Source organism: Vicugna pacos, chromosome 25 (genome assembly GCF_048564905.1).
Source record: "Vicugna pacos chromosome 25, VicPac4, whole genome shotgun sequence".
Classification (NCBI taxonomy): Eukaryota; Metazoa; Chordata; class Mammalia; order Artiodactyla; family Camelidae; genus Vicugna; species Vicugna pacos.
In genome coordinates, this window is record NC_133011.1 from 38308590 (window position 1) to 38319565 (window position 10976).

Genomic DNA, 10976 nt, shown 5'->3' on the forward strand with positions numbered 1-10976 from the left:
TGTTGAGGGTTTGATCAGATAACATGTTGAATTCTTACATTAATTTAGGAGACATTGACATCTTTACAATGTTTTGCTATCTCATTCTCAAGCACTGTTGTATCAGTCAGCAATTGCTACAATAATTGTGCATAACAAAGAGGCCCAGAACCCAACTGCTTACAACAACAGGCTTGCTAATGTGGGGAGCCTGTGCTCTGCATGCTCATCCTGCTTGGCAACCTGGGGTTGGTAGCAGGGTGGGTTCAGAGCTGCTTCGTGGGCCAGCTATCCTCCTTGGACCAGGGGGCTAGCTCAGGGTAGGTTCTACCCATGGAGAAAGCAAGGGGAACAATGCCTTACCTCCAAGGGCCTCGGCTGAGCCAGCATACGATTGCCCCGCCCATGTTCTGTTGTCGTGGCAGCCAAACAGCCAAGCCCAACCTCAGTGGGGCTGGGGAGTCACGGAGGCCTCTCCCCATGGCAGCGGGCAGACCATCTGAGGCGTGAGAACAGCCATCCAGATCTCCCACTGAAGTAAGTCTTATTGATTCAGCTCCATTTTCACGTTAATTATTAGAGCTGTGAATGCTTCTTAGGAAGGCCAGGGACCTTCCTGCTTCTGGACCCTTTGTTGCTCAGATGGTCCACCCGCTGCAGCTCCCGCCTAGCCAGCCCTCCTCCCCGGGGGCAGGCACCCAGATGGGAGCATCATCTCCCCACCACGCGGGAAATGAAATCAGGGTCTCTGCGTCGCTCCGTCAGCTCCGGGGCCCACTTGCAGGAGCACGAATGAACAGATGGGAGTGGAGTCTGGACCCTGGGAACGAGCTCGCTCCTGGAGTCAGGCCACATCTATTCCAAGGCCAGCCCTGCCGTGGGCGCCCCGCGCGCCCCGGCACATCCCGCGTGGCCCCTGGGCCTCCAGCTCTCCCGCATGTAAAGCGAGGGGATTGGACCTAATGACTCCCAGAGGCCTGTCCCCAGTCTGTGGCTCTTTATGAATCTGTAATTCGTGATACATCTGAAAAGAGTTCCAGCTCGGGAAGAGAGGAAACCCTGCTTCAGGGAAGGCATGGGGGACATCCGGGAGTCAGCTATAAACTCGGGGGGAGGTGTGCGTGCGTGCACATGTGCGTCTGTGTGTTTGGGGGCACGGGAGGCAGGAACACCTACTGGGTTCAGGGTTTTAGAGCAAGAAATTGGGCGGAAAGAGCAGAATGGTCCTGTGTGGCTGGAAATGTCAGAACTAGGAATCAGTGCCTGGAAGACACGGGGAAGCGGACGCAACCCCATCCTCGGAGGCAGTTTTCTCTGGCCCAGCGCTTCCAGTAGCAATACGGGCTCCCTCAGCAGAAGGGGCTGGGGCCTGGGCAGGGGCAAGGGGACACCAGCTCTGAGCTCTACGATGGATCGATTGAGCATGTGATAAAACGCGCCCTCCAGGCATGTCTCCTTCTATCTCCAGCAGCAGAAGGAAATCCTGGCTGCCGTATCTTGCCCTTTCTCTCCCCCTAAACGTATTCCCGGATCCTTGCCGGGGGGCCCTGTGGTGGAGCCAGCTTGGCGAATCCCATGTTCCGGCCACCTGACAGTCAAACGCCCCAGCGCAGTTTGCCTTGAGGCGGCTCCTGGCTGCTGCGTCGCCATGGGGAGCTGGGGGGAGGGGTGGGGAGCAGGGGCAGGAGGAGGAAGGGGGGTGATGGAGGCAAAACCTGCTCATAATTCAAGCACCTGCTCAGTACTTGCATCTGGGCTGCTTCTTCCGGTCGTGGGCCGCAAGGCAGATGAGCTCCACGGTCGGCCGCACCTGGAGGAAACTCTGCAGGTGTGTTTTCCAGGCGATCAGAGGATTCAACCACAGGAGGCAGAAGTGAGGGAGAGAGAGAAGAGAGAAGCGACCCTCCGAGGCCCACAGGCAGAGCGTTCCAAGCGCCCCGCTCCCGCGATGGTTCCTGCGTCCCGGACGCCTTTCTGACCCGTCTCACCCAGCTGGAGCGTCTCCAGGAGGAGGTGGCGGGGCCACAGGCACCGGTCAGGCGCTGGCGGGGGGACCGGAGATGGCAGTCTCTGGTGCGTCACAGCATCCAGTGGTTCCGGCAGTTCCCTCCTCTTTCCGGGGCTCCCTGTCCCCTCCATGCCCTGAGCGGGCGGGTGGGCGCAGCTGAGGGAGCGTGGCCTTGCAGAGGGCTGTCAGCAGGGCGGGGTCAGCGGGCAGAAGCCCGCGGCCCTACTTGGTTCCACCATTCAGTTCGCGTGGAATCTTCCCTCCACAGCCCGGCGGTGGGCACCCTCCGCACGCTTTCATGTTTCCATGGTAACCACATCCCCCAGGAGGACGGGCCTGTGCCTGCTGCCTTCTTCTCTGCATCCCCACATCTTGGCACAGAGGAGGTGCCCACTGAAGGCCATTGCCACGAACAGACCCAGGAGCGGAGCTCAGTTCCCTCTGCGGCCGTGTTAACCAGCGGCCCCACCTCAGACCCTCTGCCTCTGGGGGTGAGCAGGCACTTGGAAGCAGTGTGCCAGGGTGGGTGTCCTCTGGTGGGATCTGGGAAGAAATTCCGGAGGCAAGGCTATGATGTGAAAACTTGCTTCTCCTTAGGACCACCTCTTGGAAGTTCCAGCACAGGTGACACCAAAGTTTAGAGACACACACGAGAGACTTTCTTATTTCCGAGGGAAAATCAGTCCACACGAGGTAGAACTCGCGTGGCTGATGCTGTTGGCCACGGCAGGACTCAAATAACGTTTATTCAAGACACTGAGACGTTTGCACACCATCCCTGCTCCGAAACACTGCCGAGTGCTCCCTCACTTTCTCTGGACTTTGTGGGGCGGCCCGGATGCATACAACCCCAGAGGATTTTCACTGAAATGACCCAAGTAATGGCTTCTGTCTTTGGTTTCTACACAAAATTGTGTTTGCTGGACCCCAAGAGTGTGCTTAGGACAAAATTAGTTTGTGTGAAATTGAAAATATAGGGAAAACCAGACCATGGAAGCTTACAGCCTGGTCACGGGGAAAAAGCAATTATATGAAGCAGATGCCCCCTGCTTATAGACCATGTTGTGTCTGACCAACACACCCACAAAGGACATCATCACAGCTGGATAAGGTGCGAGGTGAACTGCTGCTGGAAGACATCAGAGTGTAGCCGAGGCGGCTGAGATCACGCCCCCAGGAGGAGGGAACAGAGGCAGGAAGGTTACACTGGCCCCGCTGGGGATGTTTGCAGGACACGAGGTCCAAGCAGAGAGCTGTGGCTCTTGGGTCTGAAAAGATCAAAGAGGATCATCCAGGCAGCCAGGACGTGAGGGGCCAAGGTCCATGAGAAAGGAGAATTTCACAGACATGATCCTACAGTTTTGAACGAATGTTTCCCCTGAGGAATTTTCCAGAACCCAAGCCTCACGTGGTTGTAAGAGGTCTAGAAACCACGCACAGAGCAGCTGAGCAGGGCTCTGAAGCCAAGGAGGGCTTTAGAGAACTTGGGGGAGGAAACTGGAGAGGAAGGACCCTCCCACTTTCAGCAGAGGCCCCAGCAGTGCAACACGATAGCAGTGCTGGCCAACGTCACGGTGGTAGTCACATGGCAATACATAAATGCGCCAAGCCCACATGTCGCACCCCTTAAATTGTGCGTTGCATGCCAGCTGTACTTCAGTGAAACAGAAACAAAAGTATCAGACATGGGATGAGGCAGAAATCTGTCTTGTCACACAAGGGCAAAAAGAAAAAATAGTTAAAGAGTAACAGATCCAGACATGAAATGAGAGGAAAAGGACTTGAAGACACACATGGCAACCACGCTGAAGCGTCTGCGGGTGAGAACGTGCATGATGAGCAAAGGGGCAGGGGAGGCTCGGGAGAGCTTTCAAAACTAAAAGCAAGCGGAGAAAATTATTTGACTGCGGTGGAAAGGACGTTGCCCTTGAAGACGGGCTTTGAGAGTGCATGAATTAAAGCATGGGGAAAAGACAACCTGAGCTCCGTTCACCTGTGGAGCAATAGGAAGAGATCTAACACGTATTGCAACTGAGAATGGGGAAGAAAGCGTGTTTAAATACGTATTAGCAGAAGTTTCCTAAATGTGAATGAAGCATCAGTCTACCAATCCAAGAAACTCAGTAAAACCGAGCAAAATGAACACAAAGAAAAACACAGTTAGGCACATCCTAGCCAAACTGCTGAGCATCACCGCTGAAGGGAAAATCTCCAAAGCAGCGAGAGGGGAGAGAGGGGGCGCTAGGGATGGAGGCAAAGGAAAAAATCACAGCTGACTTCTCGCAGAAACACTGAGGCCAGAGGACGCGGAATGCTGTCTTTCACCGTCAACCTGGAATTCTCTAAGCTGCAAAATGCTTTTGAAGGTGAGGGTCAAATAAAGATGCTTTCACAGAAACAAAGACAGAGAGACTCCATCACCAGTGCCCCCGCGCTGGAACAAAAGGTGAACGCTCCTCCAGGGAAAGGAGCGGGAGGCAGCACGGCACACGGCATGTGTGTGCGGATAAATGAGATGCCTTTTCCCTTAAATTCTTGAAAAGCCAGTTGACAAATAATAATCAAAAAAGATGACAGAGTTGGAATATCACCCTGTGCACCTCCGAGTGAGTGAGGAGGGCCAGGCGCTAGAAATCTGCGGCTGTTCACACGGCGAAGAGATACCATCAGAAATGACGTGCCTCCTGCTGTCTGGCCAAACACGAACACCATCTTCTGAAAGGGATTAAGTTGAGTTTGACCCGGTCTCTGGCTCCAGCAGCCAATATGCAGAAAGTAGAAAGACAGAGGAGCATGTGGGGAATGCTATCAGCAAAATCCAGGCTGTGGGAAAGTCGACCAGTCAAAGGAACCAGGCTTCCCCACAGATAATGGCTCAGAGTAGAAAGAATTAGGAGGGACTCGCAGGATAAAAGAAATTTAAAGGACATGTCAAATTTTTTAAATTGGGTAAGACTAAGCCTTAATGTCCAGGGATTCACCTTTGACAGATAAAACTTTTTTTTTAATGTAATTGCTATGAAAATCAGGATAGTGATTACTTGTAAGGGTGCGGGGGGAGTAGAGAAGATTTGAGGGAGATGGGGCTGGTGGACAGGGCTCCTAGGGCGGGCAGCAAAACTCCATTTCTTGAACTGGGAGTGGTTAGCAGAGTGTTTGCTTAAGAGTACATTGTAAACCGCATGTGATTTTCTGTCTCTGTGTTTTAAAATGTAAAAGTATATTTTAAGTAAATTGGCACTTTGGAACAAAAGTAATAATAATTTAGTGCAGTGGTTTAAAACATATGTGGAAGTAAAATGATGGTGTTGCCAAATCCGAGCACCTACTCCTCACTGCACAACAGACCAATAAATCAAGAGAGGAGTTGTTGGGGCAAAGAATTGCGACTTTATTCAGAAAACCAGAAGACCAAGGAGATGGGGGACTAATGTCCCAAAGAACCATCTTGCCTGAGTTAGAATTCAGGCTTCTTTTATACTAAAAGGGGAGGGAATAAAGTCAGACGTCTCCTGGCTCTGGTCAGCCTCCGCAGCCTCCTTCCTGTGGTCATTCACAGAGGGGCCTGGTCTGAGGGTTTCCTGCGAGCTCAACAAAGGTATTTTAGCTTAATGCTCATTACCTGGGAGGCAGGGTTCCCAGAGATGGGCCATTATGTATAATTTAAGCTTGTAGGCAACGTCCCTTTAGAGTTAACTTGTAGCAAAAGCGATAGAATAGAAAGGTTACAGTAAAAGAAACAGACCGATATGGAGTCAGAGTGGTTCCTCTCTGCTACAGCAGCACACGCACGCAGCCAGGGGACTGCCGAGCCGCTCCAGGCTGCAGACAGAAGGGCCCCTGAGAACCAGAGAGAACAGCTCCTTGGCTCACAGGGGGCAGGGATGTTGGGCTGGTCTCTTGGGCCTGCGGGTGGACAGCAAGGCCTCGGGGTTGGTGGGGCGTCGGGCATCCAGGAAGCCTTGCCTCAGGAGTGGGGATAACTAGACCAGATTAGCCAGACTAACTGTGGCTCTGAGCCAGACTGACGACCCTTAGCAGAAACCTGAGAGGACAGCAGTCTTTCCAGGGAACTCGGCTTGATCCCACAGCAACGCTCAGGATCGTTTTTGGAAACACAAGAACATCCAGCACCCAACAAGGTAAAGTTCACAACGTTTGCTCTCCAGTCAACTGACCACGTATGCAAAGAGCAGAACAACATGGCCCAGGCTGACGAGAAAAAGCGTTCAGTAGCGACATGTAAGCGACGCAGATTGTAGCGGTAACAGGCGAGGGCGTTACACAGCTCCTAGAACCATGTCCACACGTTCAGAAAGGTAAAGGCTGAACGCGTTAAGTAATGACATCGAAGATGTGAAAGGACCCAGTCAAACCTCTAGGGGTGCACACTGCTGTGTCAAGTGCAGACGGAAACATCCCTACAAAAAACAGTAACAAAAAGGACGATTAGAAAACAAACATCGAAAAGTAGCGTCAACCCAAGTATTCTCAATAATTACGTTCAACTTAAGTTTTCTCAACATCCCAATCAGAAGACAGATCTTCAGGCTGGATAAACACTGAGCTCTGTGCTGCCTACAAAAAAGCCCACCCTAAACATAAAGACACAAATGGGAGAAAATGTGACGATGGAAAGCCGTACACCGTGCTGCCCTTCAGGGAGAGACGGGGGAGGGGCTCAGGAGCTACAAGAGGACCAGACAAAGCACATTTCAGAGCAAAGAGTGTTGTGCGGAAGATGGAAAATTCACTTCAAGTGGCAGAGACATCGGCTCATCAGGCGAGCACAGCAGTCTTACGTGTCCGTGCACTTAGTAACAGAGGCAGAACTGATGGGAATGCAGGGAAACAAAGGCAGAAACTGGGAGACCTAGGTTCCTGCCTCTCAGTAATCGATGGAATTAAGCACCACGAATCAATAAGGACCCGGAAGCCTCGAACCACACTGTTAACCAGTCTGACCTGACTGGCATTTGTAAAGCACATTCTTTCTAGTGCACGTGGAGCATTATCTACCAGGGTAGACTGTATTCCGGCCACTAAGACAAGGTCTCAATACGTTAAAAAGGATTCAGTTCGCATGAAGTACGTTCTGTGACCACAACGGACTTCAATTAGAAATCAATAGTAAAAGATTTGTGGAAAGTCCCCAAATATTGAGAAACTAAATAACACACTTGTAATGGCCCCTGCATCGATGAAGAGAACCCAAGGGGAAATTAGAAAGTATTCTGGACTGAATGAAAACAGAGCATATCAGAATTTGTAAAATGTCACTAAAACAGCAGGTCGAGGAAACTCAGGGCGAAGGATCAACATTAGAAGAGAAGAAAGGTTTCAGATCAAAGCTCTCTGCCTTCACCTTTAAGAGCCAATAAAAGAAGAGCAAATGAAACTGAAATTAGACAGAAGTGAGGGGACATTCAAATAAGGACAGGAATCAATACAACAGAGAACAGAAACACAACAGACAAGACCAGTGAAGGCAAAAGTTGGCTTTTTTGCAGAAGATTATTAAAACTGGTGATTCTCAGAAGACACCAGTTACAAACGTCAGAAATGAGGAAGGTGACGTCATTTCAGACTGAACAGGTATCAAAAGGATAATGAGGAATAATATGAACTTTATTCCACTAAGTTTGACAACTTAGATGAAATTCACAAATTCTTTAAATACACAAGTAACCAAAGTTCTCTGAAAAGGAGATAGCCTAACTGGCATCACCCTTTAACTATTTAAAGAAAATAGACTTGCAGTTGAAAACTTTGCCACAAAGGAAACTCTTGTAATTTTCGACAAAGTGCCGCCACAGTACAGCGAGGGAAAAATCATCTTTGCAGTAAGCGGTGTTGGGTCAGCTGGGTGTCTACACAGGAGAAAAAAGAGTTGGGTGTGATCGTACATCATTTAATAGCTGTCAAAAAACACGTCAAACCCTGGGTCCTGGCAGATTTTTAGACATAACTGTGACATAGGTCCCCTTCTTCTTGACCTTGAGGTAGCCCCCAACCGCGATGGAAAAGAATGATACATTGTATTTGATTAGAGTTAAGAATTTACCTCCATCTGTATAGAACAGGGAACTATATTCAATAACTTATAATAACCTGTAATGAAAAAGGATGTGAAGAAGAATATCTGTATGTATAACTGATTCACTTTGCTGTGCACTAGAAGCTCACACATTGTAAATCAAATATACTCCATTAAAAAAAGAATCTACATCCACCCAGAGACTCTGGTCCAGAATATATTTAAAAGAGAACGTCTATAAATCAATGGGGAAAACACAAACGGCCCAATATTTAAAAGTGACAAATAGCTTAAACAGAAACATCATGAGGATAACATCTAATTGGGCAATAAACAAGAGTGCCCAATCCCATTGGCCGTTAAGGAAGTGTACATTAAGGTCACAGAATAGTAGCACTACGCAGAATGGCCAGGTTTTAAAATTGCAAACACTAAACGTTGGCAAAGATGCGCAGTAATAAAAACGCACAGCCAGCAGGAGTGCAAGTTGGCACGACCAGTCTGAAGCGCCGTGCGCGGTATGCAGTGAAGCTGAGTTTCCTCCACTTTGTAGACCTGTTGATTTCACTCCTCGACATCAGCCCGACAGAGATGCTATAGATACCCATCAAAAGATGTGCACATGAAGACTTACAGCAGTTCTTAATGCAATAACCGAAAAATTAGGAATAATTATGTTGCCCAGCAACAGTAAAACGGATAAGTAAATTTTCACATAGTCATAGTGAGTAACACAGCAGTATATAAAATAAAGGGATGTTGCTACTCTCAATAACATGAAAGACTCAGAAACATAATGATGGAAGAACGCTGAAAGAGTACTTGGCACATGATCCAGGTCATATGAAGTTCTGAAGTCCTAGTCCAGCGTGCGGTGCTGGAAACTAGAATGGCCCTTGCCTCTGGGGGACTGGTGACAGGCAGGAAGGCTGCTGGGGGCTGGGGGGCTTCTAGTTCTCCACCTGCCTGGGGTTCACCTGGGTGACTTTACTCTGCGAAGTCTTACCAACCTGTTCGCTCATGACTCACGCGTTTTTCTGAATGTGTATTCTACTGAAATCAAATGACAAATAGGTATATGAAATAGACAGCAGTGGAATTCACACCGTGTGGTGCTGGTGCCGCACGAAGGGGAAATCTGAGTTCAAACCCCACCTCTGCAGTGTGTTAGCCCAAACCTATGGGGAAGCCATTCAAGCTCCCTCAGCTTCATTACAGGCTTCTTTGAGGCTTACTGGGTAGCCCAATCGTGTTCCCGGCTTAGAGCGGTGTTGGGTATCGGTTAAAAATGCGGGTTCTGGAGCCAGACTTGGGTGTAAATATACAAGTAACTGAAGCCTTTGTAATAGCGGTCACCGGGCTGACTTAGAATATCGGTTTAAGTTAAGTTTGTGTTGGGGTCACTTCTCCCGGTGGTCCTGGGTCCTCTTGCTCCCTGCCTCTAGGCTGGGGTCCTGGTCCCACCTCTGCTCCGTATGTGCAGAGAGCCCGTGGCCCACGACCTGCAGCCCCGCTCCAGGGGTCCAGGGGCCCCAGATGTTGCCAAGATCTTGGTGCAATAAAATAATCTTTGTGAGTCAAATCAGGTGAGCTTACAGGGAAGGATGGGCTTTGGAGCATCTTAAATCAGGTGAATTAGGGTCTTTCGGGTTTCCACACTTTCCCCCACCCCATTACCTAAATAGAACCCCATCAAGAGAGTCAAGGACTCAAGTATGAGGTCCAGCCCAGATCGACTCTGTCCCCATTTTCTAAGGAAGAAACTGCTGCCCTGAGAGGTCAGGGCAGACTTCAGGGCACCAGAGGGTCTGAGACTGAGATGAACAGGGGTCAGATCACTCTTTCACTGCTCCCCAAGCACCAGACTCGCTCCCAGCCCACCCAGAAGCTGTTGCCTGAAAAGTTCTCTTTCCTGGATTGGATGAGAAGGACTTGTGAGAACCCACATTCCTGCTGCAGAGCGAGCACATTTCTGAGGCTTTCCGACGTGCTGGATGAGCGCATTTGGATGAAAAGATAAACCCAGCCATTTAAGCTCGGAAACGCGTCTCCTTCAGATGAAAACGCCCCTCTCCGCCCACCTCCCCCAGACCCGCTTTTCCTGTGCACCCGGGAGCTAATGGGCTTTTACAGCGTTTACACCCAACATCCTAATTATAGTTCAAAGAACCACGTGCAGATCCAAGCATTTTTCTTTTACCACATTTCTTGATCTTTATGAAGAACTAATTAGAAACTTTTTTTTTCTGTTGTTGCTTGTCTGACAGTTTTGCCAATTTGCAGTCTGAAGTGCGGAGCTAATTATGAGAGAAGGCCACCAGCTGATGCCCACGCCTGAGGTGCAGGGGCCTGGGGACGCGGGAGGCTGTGCCTCCGAGAGACGTGATGTATCAGTCAAATCAGCCCTTGGGAGAAGGTTCAATAAACGTTTACGGAGCCACTCTTTGCAGACAAGGAGCGAGTCTGTAGCAGAGGATGAGGTTGGTGTGGTCTGACTCATGAGCTTAGGTTGAAATCCACGGGAGACACGGACAAGCAGCTGTGGGCGGCGTGGACCTCATCCCAGCCCCGCCACGCTCTCCACGGGGGGCCCGAGGCCCTCGGAAGTGAGGAACTCAGGTGCACGCCTCACGGCCCCGCGATGTGGTTACTGCCGTCCTCAGTTTACACGTGGAGAACCAGAGCTCAGGATCTCAAGGGACTCACAGCAGCCTCCCAGCCACACAGGGTAGGGGCAGGATTTGACTCTGTGCCCAGAGTGAAACCCAAACTCTCTCCACAACGCAAGGCTAAACACAGTCACAGAGCTGGGGAGGGGACACAGCCTCTGCCACAGGAGCACAGCCATGGTCCTTTCTCCTTCAGGACACTGTCCTTTCTTTCTATACAGGATACTCAGGCACATGCATCTCCTCTCTCTTTGTAAAAGGCTGATTCCAACCACAACATGAG

At 50.1% G+C, this 10976-nt stretch overlaps 1 long non-coding RNA gene across 1 annotated transcript; it reads left to right on the plus strand.

Annotated features, from left to right (window-relative positions):
• The first annotated feature begins 417 nt into the window (after nt 1-417).
• On the plus strand, nt 418-10503 carry LOC140689200 (uncharacterized). The gene is made up of 2 exons (XR_012064084.1): nt 418-516; nt 10292-10503. It is a non-coding gene; the product is annotated as an uncharacterized lncRNA (long non-coding RNA).
• Nucleotides 10504-10976: the final 473 nt, after the last annotated feature.